Source organism: Callorhinus ursinus, unplaced genomic scaffold, assembly GCF_003265705.2.
Source record: "Callorhinus ursinus isolate GAN/ISIS: 27379988/994484 unplaced genomic scaffold, GSC_fseal_2.0 scaffold8, whole genome shotgun sequence".
Taxonomy (NCBI): domain Eukaryota; kingdom Metazoa; phylum Chordata; class Mammalia; order Carnivora; family Otariidae; genus Callorhinus; species Callorhinus ursinus.
The window spans coordinates 13,369,041-13,385,064 of record NW_027397070.1 but is presented as its reverse complement, the minus strand read 5'-3'; the positions used below and the strand labels follow the sequence as shown (position 1 = coordinate 13,385,064).

The window sequence follows — 16,024 nt, the reverse complement described above, 5'->3', positions numbered from 1 at the left end:
TTTCTTTCTTTCTTTCTTTCTTTCTTTCTTTCTTTCTTTCTTTCTTTTTTTCTTTCTTTCTACCTAAACCTAATATTTCATGTCCATCTAATGGTATACCTTCTTCAAGGAAATTTTAACTCACTCAACACTGATCTTTCACTTAATTTCATCAACCCTTTTGATTTTATTATATGGCCTATCACCATTCACTGGAATGATATGATAGTCTGCCTCATCCTCAGTTGTTTCACAGGACCTAGACCTATGTTCCTCACCAAATTATGGCTTCCTTGGGGGCAAAAGAAGACCACAAGTCCATAAACAAATGAGAGAAGAATAAAAGAGTTTACCCTAATGCTCCATATAACATTCCCTTATATTTCATCCTTGAAGAAAGTTATCATCCATTGATATCCTTCTAGTTCTGCAACTAGAAAAGGAAGCAACACTCAAATCTGGCTTGAACAGAGAATGAGTTAAAAGAGTTGCCATCTCTAACCCTTTCTAGGTGGATGTGGAACTTATCAGTGCACAGAATATTTCTGGCTTTTCTCCTTCTGAGCACATAAGGGGAATATCATTCTTGACCCCATCTGAAGTTAGCACAGCCATATCCTTTGCATTAGTCAATTAATGTGATCAGAAGTAACAAGTATCACTTAGGGAGAAGCTTTAATATTTTGTGCTATTTTCCATTTTACTTTTTCCTTCCTGCAGTAATTGTGAAAGAATGGAGGTAGACCCCCTTTCTCAGCCAGGGTCTCTAAATGAGGATAATGTACAGCAGAGTCCCCAGCCAACTAATGATGTACATGTAACAGGAGCAAGAAACAAACTTGTTTTAAGCCACTAAGTGGCTTAAACCACTAAGGTTTATCACTGCAGCATAGCCTATGCTGCCTCATGTAATAGCTTTCTTAGGTCAATATGGGACTCAGAATGTCAAGATATGAGAAGACTGAAAAACTGAATGACTAAATTAAAGCATCTTAAAATATAATCCATAAATATATAAGATTAGGCATTTCATTTTTTAATCTGGTGGGTGAAGAATCAAGCTCAAAAGATCCTTCAAACATCTTACTGAGTTGTTTACAATTTCTTTTCTTTCTCCTCTTTGACATCCATCATACTTTCAAACTGTGTACATTATTTTGAAATTTTTACTGACCATAGACTCCACTAAAAATCTCAACCATCACAAAATTTAGTGTTAGCGTTCTTTAACTTCTATATATGTAATATTTCTGATCGAATATTAAATACCATTTGTGTCCTTGTAGCTACAGCTACAAAATGATATGCATATTTTGGGCATTATTTTGCTATTGACTGCTATTTGCAGTCAAAATAAGAAATCACAGATCTAGCTTTTTCATCTAGATAAAAGCTTCTTTTACCTAGTTACGGCATAAATGTACACTTTAAAAATTTTATTTATTGTTTTCTTAGATTTGTTTCAAAAAGGAAAAGCCAAAATTTCCAATATGATATATGAGGACCTACTGAATATGCTTCTTTTGTTTTTACTTTTATTCTTTTTTATATAGTAATATGCTGACAAATACATTCCCCTATGACTACATTCTTCACCACACATAAGTACTATATATTACGAATAATGAAATTTAAAAAGCACAATGAAAGAACAGAACAACTGTTTTTTTATTTCTCACTCTTGAGGACTCATTGCAATATTTCCTGCTCCATATTTAGTTTGAGAGCTTCTGAGAAGTATTCTTAGAATTTGGATCTTTTGGAAAGAATAATGATTCAATTAGAGTTTTTTTAATCATGATGATTACTTTATGATAATGATCTCATATGGCTAAGATGTTGTACTTATATCACACTTAGATGCAACATTTCATTTTAGCAAATACCAAGAATCATCCATGACTTTATTATTGTACCTGATTTTTACAAGTTCTTTATCCAAGAACCTCTTCATTCTCAATTTAAATGGGGATACTATTTGATAAAGTGCAGTGATAACCAGTACCAGCTGAAAAACATGACAAAATGAAGAATGTCAGAACCATTTGAGAGCAAACCAGAAATTCCCATTTGTAGTCTTAAAAATCCAGCTTGGAATTGGTTCAGAAACCAGTCTTTCAAAGGTGGCTCACAATTCCCTTTAAGTTTCATTGGAGGAATCTAGACTTCAGTAATACACATGATATAAGGCATTAGTTTCCTCCACAATAAAGGCAGGGAACCAAGAATATATCACCATCACCATTTCCAATAACATCCTGCTAGCTAAAAACTGAAACTAGCCAAATTGCTGACAACTTCATTCATGGGAGTGGCAAGACATGGATAGAAAGAGCATTTAAAAGGAATTATTAGAGTGATTAAAGAAAAAAGTTTATTTTGTAAAAAGATTAACCATTTTTTTCTTTTGCCATCCCCATTTAAGGTATTCAATTTACCAATGCTCATTCAACCAATATCTACTGAGCCCTGACTATGTTAGAGAAATGAAACCCGTGGCATTGCATAGAAGCAGGAGGTGGGTCAGGATATATGTCATAGGAGCCGCACACACAATGCTGGCCCTCTCAAGAAAGCTTCCAGTGACAGGGCCAGGGAAAGCTTAGTGTGAGAGGTGAGTCTTAAAAAATAGGTGAGACTAAAAAAAAAAAATAGGTGAGATTTTAGTTGGTATAGATGAGAATAATAAAACAGAGAAAATGAATGAAGAGGCCAATAGAGGTGACAAGGAAATGAGTATACTGTCGTAATTGCAGAGCACTTAAGCAAAAGGGAAGTATGAAAATGGGATGGTTACAGTCAGCAGGGTCAGAATTTTAGTTGTTGATGATGGTGATGGGTTTCGGGGTGGTGTGTTTCAATATAGCGAAGTTGTCCTCCTTTGAGGGAGTTGAATCACTTTCATAGAAGAAGAAAGGAATGGTATGAAGAGTCTAGCCCTGGAAATAAAAAAACACCTCTTTCTTTGAGATAGGAAACCATCCTTCTTTACTAAGAAAAAACATCTAGGGTCACAATATCTAATGTGCTCTCCCTTTCTTTCCTTCTCCTCTACGGTAAAGTACCTCAGCCTCTAAACCTATCTTTTCATCAACACATACATTCATTTTAACACTTATTGAGCACCTACTATGTGCCAGGAATAAGCACAAGAGCCTGTCACATGGTTGATACTCAAAGTTTGCTGCTTTAAAGTAGAGAAAAGGAAAAATGAAAGAGCACTAGGTATCTGTAAATTTCTCAGTAAAGTAGGATGGATATTATCTGGTGAGAATGGAAAGGGTAAGTAGTGAATTAGATGTGTGAGCAGAAAGATCTGAAGCACCTGCTGAGGGAAGTGTGCTGGGGAATAAATGGGAGATCAATATCAAGATTGTGAAGCAGCAATGAGAACCCAGTTGGAGTAGGTTAGATTGATTTTGCATTGGACCAGAGGAACAGATAGTGGAATGACCTTCTCCAAGAATACTATTTGAACAAAATTCTCCACAGAACAGGAAAAGGATGAGTGAAACATATAAGGGTAGGGTGGTGACTAAAGGTCAGGTTTGGCATGGCAGAAAGATAAGGTTTAATAAATGCAAAATGGAGTTTCTCACTTTCCAAAAAGCAAGCCTTCTCTCCTCCAAATAATGTAGTGTTACATGACATTTCTCTCATATTCTTAACCCATAAAAAATGAATTAGAATTATATTCTAAACTTTCCTATTCTAAAATCACATTCTAACATGACTTCTGAAATAGTTGTATAATTAGTAAACCTGTTTTAGAATGATTTTATGTCAAAATGTCCACAGAAGTGTCCTCTTACGATAAACTTCTGTCCTAATTTTCATAAAACTATACAAATATTAAATGTAAGATGTTATAAAATTGATATTACATAAATAACATTTACTTTTCCATTGTGAGATTTTGTATGTGAGAAATCCCATACTATAAGCCTTATAAGTTATTTTTAAAAAATAAATGGGAGATCCTTTCGGATGACATTAAATCTACACAAATTAAAGAACAGCCTCTACTGATTTAGCTATTGTCACATTCATTTATGCTGCTCATTAGCTAGTCAGAATTTGTATATCCCATATGTCTGCATATCTGAAATGACCATAAGAAGATATGGCACAACAGTATTAGCTTATTCAAAAATGATATGATTGAATACAACACAATTCTAAAACTCTATGGCAAAATTAGTATCTTTTATTTTAAATCAATCTTCTGACACCTGGATTTTCCTCACTTTAGATGGGTTCCTAGTCTTAGATGAAAATAAGCCGACTGACTCTTGTTATTCTCAATTCTTCTCTTTCAGAAGTCAGGTAAAGTCAAAATAAGCTATTATGTAGCAGTCAGGAAAATACCATGCTAGAGGGTGAGAATTCAAAAGTTCTTCAGTGTATATATAGAGTATCTTTTCCTTTGGGAACCCTTAAATTCTCAGGATAGGGTTGGGTACACACTAGACACTAAATACTTGTGTGACTAGACTCCATACAACCCAAGGATGGATCTGTATCTGGCCTATTCATAGCTGGATCTCCATTGTCTACCAAAGCATCAGTCACATTACTGATACTAAGGAGGAAGGAAGCCGGGAGGCCCCAAAATAGTTCAATTGTAAGTAATAACATTCTCCTAGGCAGTATCTTGAAAGGGTCAGACACTAAACATCTGCATTTTAACAACTGTCTTATAATAGCACATGTTATTAAACACCAAAGGACTTTTGAAACTACTCACATTAAAAAAATTTAGAAAATTGCATTCAAATTATAGATAATCTACATATGAAATCACTTGCAGTTAATGTGTTGCTTAATAAGCATACATTTGTTCCTGTAAATTTGGTACTTTCTTTGCTGGTGATTTAACTAACTCACCTTTTAGAGGAAGTTGTAGATTTTAAATGTCAATAGTTTTATCTTTTCTTCTTCTTCTTCTTTAGGGAGATACTGCTGCTGCCTGGTAAAGAGCAGGAGGTAAAACAAGCTTAAAGAGTTTTGTTTATTATTATCACAGTAACAGTTCAAAGCAATAACAAAAAAATATATAGTTTATTATCATCCTTAGGGAGGTTTTCCAAGTGTTTTGGAACCCCATTTGTATTGACAAAAATAAATTAGACGAAATTGGCTGAAAAGAGAGCTCTCCATAAGAAGAGTTCAAAAGATGAATTATATTACTCTTCAGTTATTGATAATAACAATAATTTAGCTTACTACTTCAGTTTATAGTTTACAACATGCTTTCATATACTCTATCTCAATTGATTTGAACAACTTGTAAGTTAAGTCATGCAGCTAATATTAGACCATTGATTTTTTTTTTCCTATTTCCTTGATTTTTCAAGCAATTTGGTCATTGTAGAAAATTATAGGAAAAATTGTTAGGAAAGTATACAGAAAAAGATCACTCTAAACCAATCATGGTTAATATTCTGGTGAATTTCCTTTCAGTCTTTTTTCTGTGCATTATTCTAGTGTTTGAGTTAACAATCTTTACAATTTACTATACTACATTTTTCTTTTGACATTATAACAAGCACGTTCCCATTTTGTTTGAGTCTTTAAGTATCATCTGAATAAATTCACAAGATACTTCTATAGTTTTTAAACACGTATAAATAAAAAGTATTTTGGGGAAAAAAAGGTATTTTGGATATCTTTATGCTCAAAACTTTGTGTGTTTTAGAATAATTTCTTAGAATAGATGACAAGATTACATTTACCAAATACTAGAAGCAGCCACAGGATCAGAAGGGATTTGATTTTATGTAGTCAATATTACTGCCTTTGGGAACAATCCTATTTTTATAATCCTTAAAAGTTATAAAAAATTTTCCTTGCATCTCCCTTAAATGTTAAAGACAGAAGTCCTCAAATCAGTTTTCATTTTGTCTTATTATGTTCTCTGGTGAAGAAAGAAAACAGTTAGTTGCTATCTTAGTATAAGATACTTAAAGAATATCACCAATTTTAATTATCATTCTCTTTTCAAAAAGATAAAGAAGTTAAAATAATGATCACTAACTTTACTGAGAACTCACTATGTGCATGGCACAGTGTGCTAGCCTTTCACATGCATTAATTTAATAAAGATAATTACACAATTGAGAAAGGAAATGAAGAGTAATCACTTCAACAACTAGGTTTGGTGAGCCAATTTATCAACACAGGAAGTAGGTTTAGGCTTCCCTTAAATAAATGTAGAATATAAGAAAAACTGCTGCTAGTCAGCCAGGAGATATACCAAGAGACACTTTCTGATCTTGGGGGATATTATAGAATCTCCAATTAGGGAAGATCAAATGGAAGAAGAAAACAATTGGGAGAAGGAATGAATGACATGTGTACTTTTAATTTCTTTCTTTTTAAAGTAATACATGGTTGAAAATAGAAGAGGTAAGGATGGGAATATCAACAAGAATCAAAGAACAGAATATAGTCAAGTGATGAAAAAAGTGCTACCACTGTCCTGTGAATTTTTTTATATTATCTAATTTCATCCAACTCTATGAAGTCAGTGGGATTATCCCCACACAATCCAAGGAAGAAATTGATCAGCAAATGCTTGACAGAATATAGAAATCTGGGTTAGAAATATTAAATGAATACACTTTATATTTTCAAAGAGATAAAAGAGGAAATCAAAAAACAAATAAAAATAGGTGATGAAACACACACAATAACCTAGTAGTTAAGAAAAATAACCAGTCAGACAGCTTAGAAATAAAAACTGTATTTTATATTTTAAAAACTCAGAGAATGGGCTAAATGGCAGGGAAAATACAGATGAAAGGAAATTAATGAGTAGGAAGATAGAACTGGGGAAAGCTCCCAGCACCAAGATAAAAGAGAAATGTAATATATATAAGAGAAATGACACTAGAGTACATATTTTCAGGAGGGAAGAACAGAGAGAATGGTAGGTGGGCAATGTCTTAAAATAAAATGACTAACAATTTGGCAGAATTCTTTTAAAAAGACCCATGTGTACAGATTTAAAATAATTATCAAATGTTGATCAAAATTAAGTTTAAAAAACTTGTATCTAGGGGTGCCTGGGTGGCTCAGTCATTAAGCATCTGCCTCCAGCTCAGGTCATGATCGCAGGGTCCTGGGGTCAAGCTCTACATCGGGCTCCCTGCTCAGCGGGAAGCTTCTTCTCCCTCTCCCACTCCCCCTGTTTGTGTTCCCTCTCTCACTGTGTCTCTCTGTCAAATAAATTTTAAAAAATCTTAAAAACAAAACAAAATAATAAAAACATATCTAAATTCATGGTGAAACTTGTGAAAAGTAAAGTATATTGTCAAGCTTCCAAAGAAAAAATACTAAATACTATAAAAAATGAGAAAATATTGTCATTATATTTCTCATCAGTAACATTAGTAGTAGGAAAAAAACAAAACCCGGAAAAATACTTGCAAGGTACTGAGGAAAAATAATAAAAACAACTTTGAACCTAGAAACCTTTGACAAGTCAAACTATCTATCACTCAAGAGTGATGACAAAATAAAGATTTTTCAGTCATATGAGAATATAGAAAGTTTAACACCCACAGATCTTTAAGATGTTTAGAGAAGTGGACTTGTAATTGTAGTTCTTGAAACAAACAGAACCACTCTATAAGGGGTGTTAAATCAGTCAGAGAATGAACTTTTAAAAACAGTGGAAAATTAGAAGTCGCGCCATTGTCAGGGACACCTGGGAATCGTCTGTGCTTTTCCCAACACCCTCTCCCTACAATGAAAACATAGCCTTGTTGGTACTAATGGCTTAGCATAAATTTGGCTTTCTCAATTCTGAAGGGTGTTACCTGTACCAAGTGTCACAACCATTGCATGACCCATAAGGGAATCAAAAGGCCTAATAAAAGTGACAGACCTCTACATCTGACCAAGATGGAGTAATAGGGTCCAGATTTATCCTCCCACTTAAACAACTCGGGGGGGGGGGGAAGCTAAAACAGGAAAAAAAAAAAAAAAGCAACTGTTTTTAGCTATTGGATAATAGGAAGTATAGAACTGTGATCCCTGCAAGAAAGAAAATGAAGAAGTTGAGCCCAATAATTGCACCAGTTTACTGCCCAGAGACAGTTTCCAGTCTGCAGGTCAGGAAGGTAGAATGCAAATAAAGTCTGGTTGTCTCACTGGGTTGAGGAGACAGCAAACAGAGTTTGGGGAGTCAAGGCAGTGAGAGTTGGTGGAACAGAGTACCAGAGAAAAGGGAGCTCTGCAGAGAGGGTTCTGGAGATCTGCAGAGGGGTCTCCTTGTGTCTTTGGCTGATTCAGGTATATGTGAGAGGAAAGTAGTCAAGGCTGGAAACTAATAGGCAAAACAGTTCCCAGTGTTCATAGAAGGAAAGGGATAAGAATACTTTGTTTTCACCAAAAAGAGTGAAAACCTCTTGCAATACAAAGAACATTAACTAGAACACTCAGAATGGGTATCACCTTCATTGTGGGGCTAATTTAGCCCTATCCTAAGGCTACTCTAAACATTCCAAGACAAAGCTTAAAACCAAGTATCTAATCGATTACATATAACTTAACTGTGCATCAAAATAAAACCCTATTTAAATGAATGCTTCAAAACCCATAAAGCAACAATGTAAAAATTTATAATGTCTGGCAATCAAAAAATCAGAAAAATATGACCCATAACCATAACAAAAATAAATCAGTAGAAACAGACCCAGAAATAAGAGTGATGTAAATAACAAAGATATTTAAAATAGCTAATGTAAATATATTCTATATGTTCAAGAAAATATGAGCAAACATGACCATGATGAGAAGAGATATGGAAGATATAACGATTCAAATGGAAATTTCAGAGAAGTACAATATAAAAAATGAAAAGTACACTGAATGGGATTTAAAACAAATTAAACACTTCAGAAGATGATACCAGTGAACTTGAAGACAGCAACAGAAATTATCCAAAATGTAGCACCAAGGGAAAAAGACTGGAAAAGAAATGAATAGACTTCTGGGATAATACCAGGTGGCCTAGCAGAAATAGAACTGGAGTCCCGAAAGGAAAATAGAGACAGGAGATGATAGAAAAAATATTTAAAGAATAAAAGTTTAAATTTTCTAAAACTGATGAAAACTATAAACCCACAGATCCGGGAAGCTCAATGAACTCCAATTGAAATAAAAATAAAGAAAACTATGCGAAGGCACAGCATAGACAAAATTGCTGAAAACCAGCTACAAAAAGAAAAATGTTAAAAGCAGCCAACGAGGGGCACCTGGGTGACTCAGTGGTTGGGTGTCTGCCTTTGGCTCGGGTTGTGGTCCTGGGGTCCTGGGATCAAGCCCTGCATCAGGCTCCCTACTCGGTGGGAAGCCTGCTTCTCCCTCTCCCACTCCCCCTGCTTGTGTTCCCTCTCGCTGTGTCTCTCTCTGTCAAACAAATAAATAAAATCTTAAAAAAAAAAAAAAGCAGCCAAAGGAAAAAAAGACACATATACATCAGACTTCTCAACAAACTATGAAAGCCAAAAAAATAATGGAGACACATCTCTAAAGTACTGAAAAAAAAAAAAAAACTCAGATTTCTTCGCCCAGTAAACATATTAAAAATTGAAAGCAAAATAGTTTTTCAGAAAAACAAAAACTGAACAGAAGTCATTATCAACAGATCTTCACTCAGGAAAAGTTAAAGGAAGCTCTTCAAGCAAGCAGGAAATAATACCAGATGAAAATTTGGATCCACACAAAGGAATGAAGAGCAGCAGAAAGGATGAATATGTGGGTAAATATAAAATACATTTTTTTTTGTTTCTTTAAAGGATAAATGACTGTGTAAGGTTCAATAATAATTTTTTGAGGGAGCATAACATATGTAGATTTTCCTGACTATTCTTGTCTGTTTATTTTTCCATATTAACTTTATTTTTTTAAAAGATTTTATTTATTTATTTATTTGACAGAGAGAGAGAGAGCGAGAGAGGGAACACAAGCAGGGGGAGTAGGAGAGGGAGATGCAGGCGGGAATGCTGAGCAGAGAGCCCGATGCAGGGCTCGATCCCAGAACCCTGGGACCATGACCTGGGCCGAGGGCAGATACCTAACACCCAGGAGCCCCTCCATATTAACTTTAAAATGAACTTTCCAGATCCAGAAAAAAATGTTTGAGATTTTTATTGGAATTGTATTAACATTATACATTTATATGGGAAGAAGTGTCAACCTCATGATACTTAATCCTTAGCCAAGAATGTAGGAGATCTTTTAATTTGTTCAAGTCTACTTTGTATTTCTCAAAAGCACTTTACAGTTTTCTTCATATAGATTTTGTATCTTTATTGGGAAACTTAAATCTTAATAACTACTGACTTGTGAAAATGAATTAGAAATGAAGACTCTCTCTAAAATTAAATTACAGGTCAAAGGGGAAAAGTGGGATTGAATTTGTAAAGCTTGATTTACATGACTTTTCAAGGAAAAAAAACATTTTACTATAAGGTAAGCATTTACAAAAATAAGTAAGGTGATTAATAACTATAATAAAATAAATGTAAAATATGCCTTTCTTCCCTTGAATGAGCCATTTTCTTTTAGTTGGTATATCTTCTACTAAAATTAGCAACCTACATACTGTTTTTCTATATTTTTTACCAATTATTGAGAGAAAGATGTTGAAGTCTCCAAATATAATTGTGGATTTATATCTTTCTCCTTTCAGTTCTATCAGTTTTTGCTGAAAGTGTGAAGTATTTTGGAAGAACTGTTGTTGGTACACAAACAGTACTGTTAAGTCTTCTTGGTGAATAGACCCTTTTAAAATTATAGACTGCTCTTATGATACCTACATTGTCTGATATTAAAAATATAATATAATTATATTTTTGTTATTTTCTATTTGCCCCATCTCTTTTTTGTTTCTTTCTTCTTCTTTTTCTGACTTTTTTGAATTATTTTTATGATTCCTTCATATTTCCATTATTAGCTTATTAATTATATTTCTATAAAAGTATTTTAGTGGTTGCCTTAGGGCTTATAATTTACATCTTTAATTTATCACAGTTTATTTCAAATATTATATTGCTCCATGTATAAGGCAGAAAGCTTACAAGTGTACACTTAAAATTCCTCCCTCCCAATTTTTGTGCTATTGCTGTCACACATTCCTTTTATATATGCTATAACTCCACAATGAATTTGCCATTATTTTTGTTTTAGATAGTTAACTATCTTTAGAACAAGTAAAAATAAGGAAAAATTATCCTTTTTTTTTTTTTAAGTAGGCTTCACACCCAGTGTGGAGCTCAACATGGGGCACAAACTCACGACTCTGAGATCAAGACCTGAGCTGAAATCAGGTGGGACACGTAACTGACTTAGCCACCCAGACACCCCAGGAAAGAATGTCTTTTATATGTCATTTTAATTTTAACTATTTCTTAAGATCTTTATTTCATTGTATAGATACAAATTTCTTTCTGGTATCATTGTCCTTTTGCCTGAAAGGCTTCCTTTAACATTTCTTATAGTGCAGTCTGCTGATAATCAAATATCTTCGTTTTGTTTACATAAAAAAGTCTTCATTTCTCCTTCATATTTGAAATGGAGGTGTGGAACCTAATCTCCCTCCTTTGAGTATGGGCCAAACATCATAACTTGCTACTGACAAACAGAACCAGATGGAAGTGACAGTGTGTGACTTGAAAGACTAGGTCTTAAAAGGCACTATGGCTTTTGCCTTGCTGGCTTTCTCCACAGTGGGTGACAAAACCACCAAGCAAAGCCACTCCTAAATTTCTGACCCACAGAAACTAGGAGACAAGAAATTTTTGTTGTTTTAAGCCACTAAATTTGGGGGTAATTTGTTACACAGCAGTATACAACTACTACTGAAGTTCTCTGGGTTTCTTGGATCTGTTGTTTGATGTTTTCATTACTTTTGGAAATTTCTCAGCCATCATCTCTCGAAATGTTTCTTCTGCCCCAATCTCTATTTTTCTTTAGGGATCTCAGCTGCATGTATGTTAGACTGTGTAGTGTTGTTCTGCAGTGCTTGGATGTTCTCTTTGCAGTTTTAAACACTTGCCAAATCAGCCTCATCACGACCTCTCACCTCTTAAGACATCAATCCCAGATGAGAGACTCCACAGGGATGTGCCTCAAAGCTCCTAAATTTTAATAATTCCAAGCTCTTCCCTTTGTTCCGCCTGCCCTAGAGGGGTTAGCTGCTTCCTGAATTTGCTAACTTTGTGATATATTATTGTTTTCTTATTACCTCTTGAGTTAACAATTTACCCTAATAACAATTTTTATTAACATTTTCTCTGTTCAAATAGCAGGTATGGTTTCTATTTTCTAACTAAACCCTGACTGACTCAGAAACTGGTATGGAGAGTCCCAGTAAACAAATCCTCAAAGATGGGATTGTAGTATTTGTTTAGTTGTGTCCTTGGACTTGATTGTAGTGTGAGCTCCTTGCTAATAGAAAGTGGAATGTTGTGATCCATTTCATGAAATGGTAACACAATTAGTTGATATTACTCCAACATACTTGGCCATGGAAACTTTTGTTAAAAGAAGCATCTTACAGGACTAGTATTCAGCAGAATAAACTTTGGGAAATGCTGGCTTAGCCATACTTCTCTATTCAGTGTGTCCTCCCTAAACACATTAAGCATGTTCAAGTTGCTGCTCATGCTTTATCTAAATTGAGAAATTTATACTCATCATTTGAGCCTCAATCCATGTTATACATCAAGTGTTTAGAGCTTTTCCTGACACTGAATCCAAACACGTCCCCACAGGAACTAACTGGTAGTATTGCTTTATACATCTAAAATGATCATTCTCACATTATATCATAGTTGCTTGTTTACAAATACGCCTAGCCCACTAAAATTGGAGCTCTTTGAGAGAGTCCTTGTCTGATTCATCTTTATATCTCTCATGCTGATCAGAGTGTCTAGCATATAGAAGGTACAATTAACTGGTATGGCTATCATTCATGAGAATGGTTATGGAGGCTAGCTATATTTATTCATTAAGAAAAATTGGGGCACTTTGAATTTGGTATTATTCCAGAAGAGGATAACAGACATGCTTTGTTATTTGAAATGAATTTGTATATCATTCTTACCATGTGTTACAATTTCCTCTCAAGGGCAGAAACTTGTTTTTGTTTCCATTTTACATATCTGTTCACCCTAGACAGGCAAATAAATTCAGATCAACAAGCATATACTTGCTGTATGCCAGGTACTATAGCAAACCTTAAATACACGAACATGATACATATAAATGCTCATAGTTCAATGGGGAGACAGACTCAGAGTCAAGGAAATTTCAATATCAATATAAGTACAATAATGGAAAGTATATACAAGTTGTAGGAGTAGTTTAGCAGAAAAGATAAACTCTCTATGAGAAGAATTAAGGAAAGACTTCCCAGAGATTTCTGAGCTGTAGTTTGAAGGAGGAATAGTAGGAGTTTTACAAGTGGACCAGAGGCAAGGGCATAAATTAAAAAACAAACAAACAAACAAAACAAAACAAAAACCATGGAGGCAAAAAATAGTAAAATTTTGAAGAACTAAGAGCAGTTTCAGGAGCATTAAGCACCAGATGGTTTGTGGCAGAAAATGAGGCTGGAAATTTAGGCAAAGCCCAGATCATGAGAAGAGCCTAAGATGCCATTCTAAGGAACTTACACTTATCCATCAGGTGATGGGGAGACAGAGAAGATAAATAACATTTATTTTTCCTTTGCTGAATTAGTTAAAATTTGTAATATATACATTGAACAAACATCTGTTGAGCACTATTAATACTACAGGCATTTTGCTGTGCACTGGATTATGTGGTGGAGTTGTACCTTTAGGCTCTTCATAAATGACATTTTTGTTAAGATAGATAGCCCAGATTTCATTTATACTTTCTATCCTCTCAGTTAATTCTTATCATAAACTTGCAGGACAGTATTTCTAATTTTGTTGGTAATGCTAAGACCAACACTTTGAATCATTTCTGCCAGGTAGCAGATTTTTCAGGAACCCACTTTATAAACTACAATTAGTCTTCTATAAGGGGAAAATTATTTCCTTTATTCCCTTTCTAAATGTCATAGCTTTCATCATATTTTTGTTATACATTACTATCTACATATTTCTATTTAAAGTTAGCCCAAGGAAATCCACATCTTTTCTGCCTATGAACTCTTCTATTTAAAATAAATAGAAGAAAATAAGAAATTTTCTAAAATGAAGGTAATAAGCATCAGGAAGGAGTAAGAAAGGTCCCTAGAAAGTAGAAATAATGCATAAAAGAGTTAAATTCTAAGTATTATCTCAGTAAGCAATACGAAGATATAAGTGGAAGTCTGGATATCGAAACACAGAATTACATAGAGAAATTATATAAAAATCAAATGGCCATCATTTCTATAATAGAGGCTCAAGGGAACAAGTAACACTTGAAATTTCAAAATCAGTGATGGCATAGACAGGAATGAGCAGTGCCTTATTAAAGATGGTATTCTTATAATATACAAAGCATGTCCCCAACTGTTTCCTACCAGTGTCCTGAATATTGGTAAAAAGCAAAAACAAAAAAACCTTCACACCTAGATGAAAACAAATGATCTGAAACTGGTTGCTGATTTGTTACAAAAAAAATTCTAGTTACTGTTTTAATTATTCTCCTCTAAAAAGAGAACCAGAGGCAAAGAAAATTTGCTAGCACTGCAAAGAATCATGAATTTTAGTTAGATATGGAGATGAGTGCCTTGAGTGAGAAGGTTGCTCAATTTGGGATTACATATTATGAAACCTTTTTCTGCATGTTTCTAGACATAGGCGGGATTATAAATTGTATATCTTGCTGTGAGGAAGGGAACAGACAAGATTTCTCAAGATCCTGTCAAGCCTGGTGATCTTTGGAAATGAAAGCCTAATTAAGAGGCTGCCTAGGGACAGGTCAAAGGCGTTCTTTTATCTCTACTGCCCTATTCCAGATTCTTGATGCTTATTCTGCTTTCATTCAGCCTACTCTAAAACTGAAGAATACATATTGTGCAAGTTTCCACCTTTGCTTCCTCTACTGTAAATGCATTAGACTATTAGGGTTAAGAATTTTAAATACCTCGTCCCTTATCTATGAACTGATCGGTTTTGTTTTTGAATAGAGCTTAACATTTAAAATTCTTCTATTTTTTTTCAATTGGACAACAAAACTTTTTAGACTCTGACTATAAGTCCTTCAAATATCTTTTAATAAAGCTGATAAATAATACACGTTGTCAAATTTCATTTCGGATTTATGTCTTCCTTCTAGTTTCAAATACTGTGTTGCATGCAATTATTTACTTGGGTTAAACGGTTAGAATCGTATTGAGTGTCTGACTTCTTGGAAAGCTTTAGGGCGAGTGTCTCTACAGTATCACCCAGATACGAATATCAACTGATGTACGTTTTAAAACTTAACATAATTATTTTGCAGATTTAAAGTAATTAGTGTCATGCCCTTGATAGTACACGAGGAATAGTAGGGCATTCTCTTGTTCTTTCATATCCTCCGCTCCCTCACATGAAAAATTAGTGACATTAATTTACGTAAGTTTTGAACAACCCTGTAGAGGTGAAAATGTTCTAAGTATGACAATTCTATGTGAAAGAGTTTTCCAAAGTTTACAAGCAGGTGTGGATACTGCTGCATCCCCGACCAACAATCTTTCCTCAGACCACTCCACAGCGCCATGTTAAAAATTTTAATTTAAAAATGTAACTTCTAAAACTCTAAATTTAACTATAAGTTTCCTCTTACCAACACTCATTAGCAACATCTAAAAATAAAGATGGGCTTTGGATGCTAACCCTCAGTAGACGATCTCCCCAATCACCATCCCAAACGCTGTACACAGCCTCACTCAGGTCGGCAATTACCAGCTCCTGGTCCTTGGAGTAACGATATAGCTGCACCTGATTGGTGCACCGTCTTGTCAGTCATAACGAGAGGTGGTCCTCAAAAGCCCGGTCTAAATGAGACGCTGTGTTTTTTTACGTCATCTGCC

The 16,024-nt window shown here is 34.4% G+C and overlaps 1 long non-coding RNA gene across 4 annotated transcripts in view; it reads right to left on the bottom strand.

Moving 5' to 3' along the window:
- The window catches only part of LOC112822464 (uncharacterized), a 230,810-nt gene that overhangs the window by 122,611 nt on the left and 92,175 nt on the right, over positions 1–16,024 (bottom strand). For 2 of the 4 annotated variants that reach the window (XR_012378967.1, XR_012378970.1), the window contains exons 1-4: positions 15,828–15,890; positions 13,097–13,163; positions 4,867–4,948; positions 1,896–1,987 (exon numbers count right to left, since the gene is read on the bottom strand). This is a non-coding gene — a long non-coding RNA (uncharacterized lncRNA). Of the gene's footprint in view, positions 1–1,895; positions 1,988–4,866; positions 4,949–13,096; positions 13,164–15,827; positions 15,891–16,024 lie in introns of those variants that run through there. The other 2 variants (XR_012378968.1, XR_012378969.1) reach the window with 1 other exon arrangement.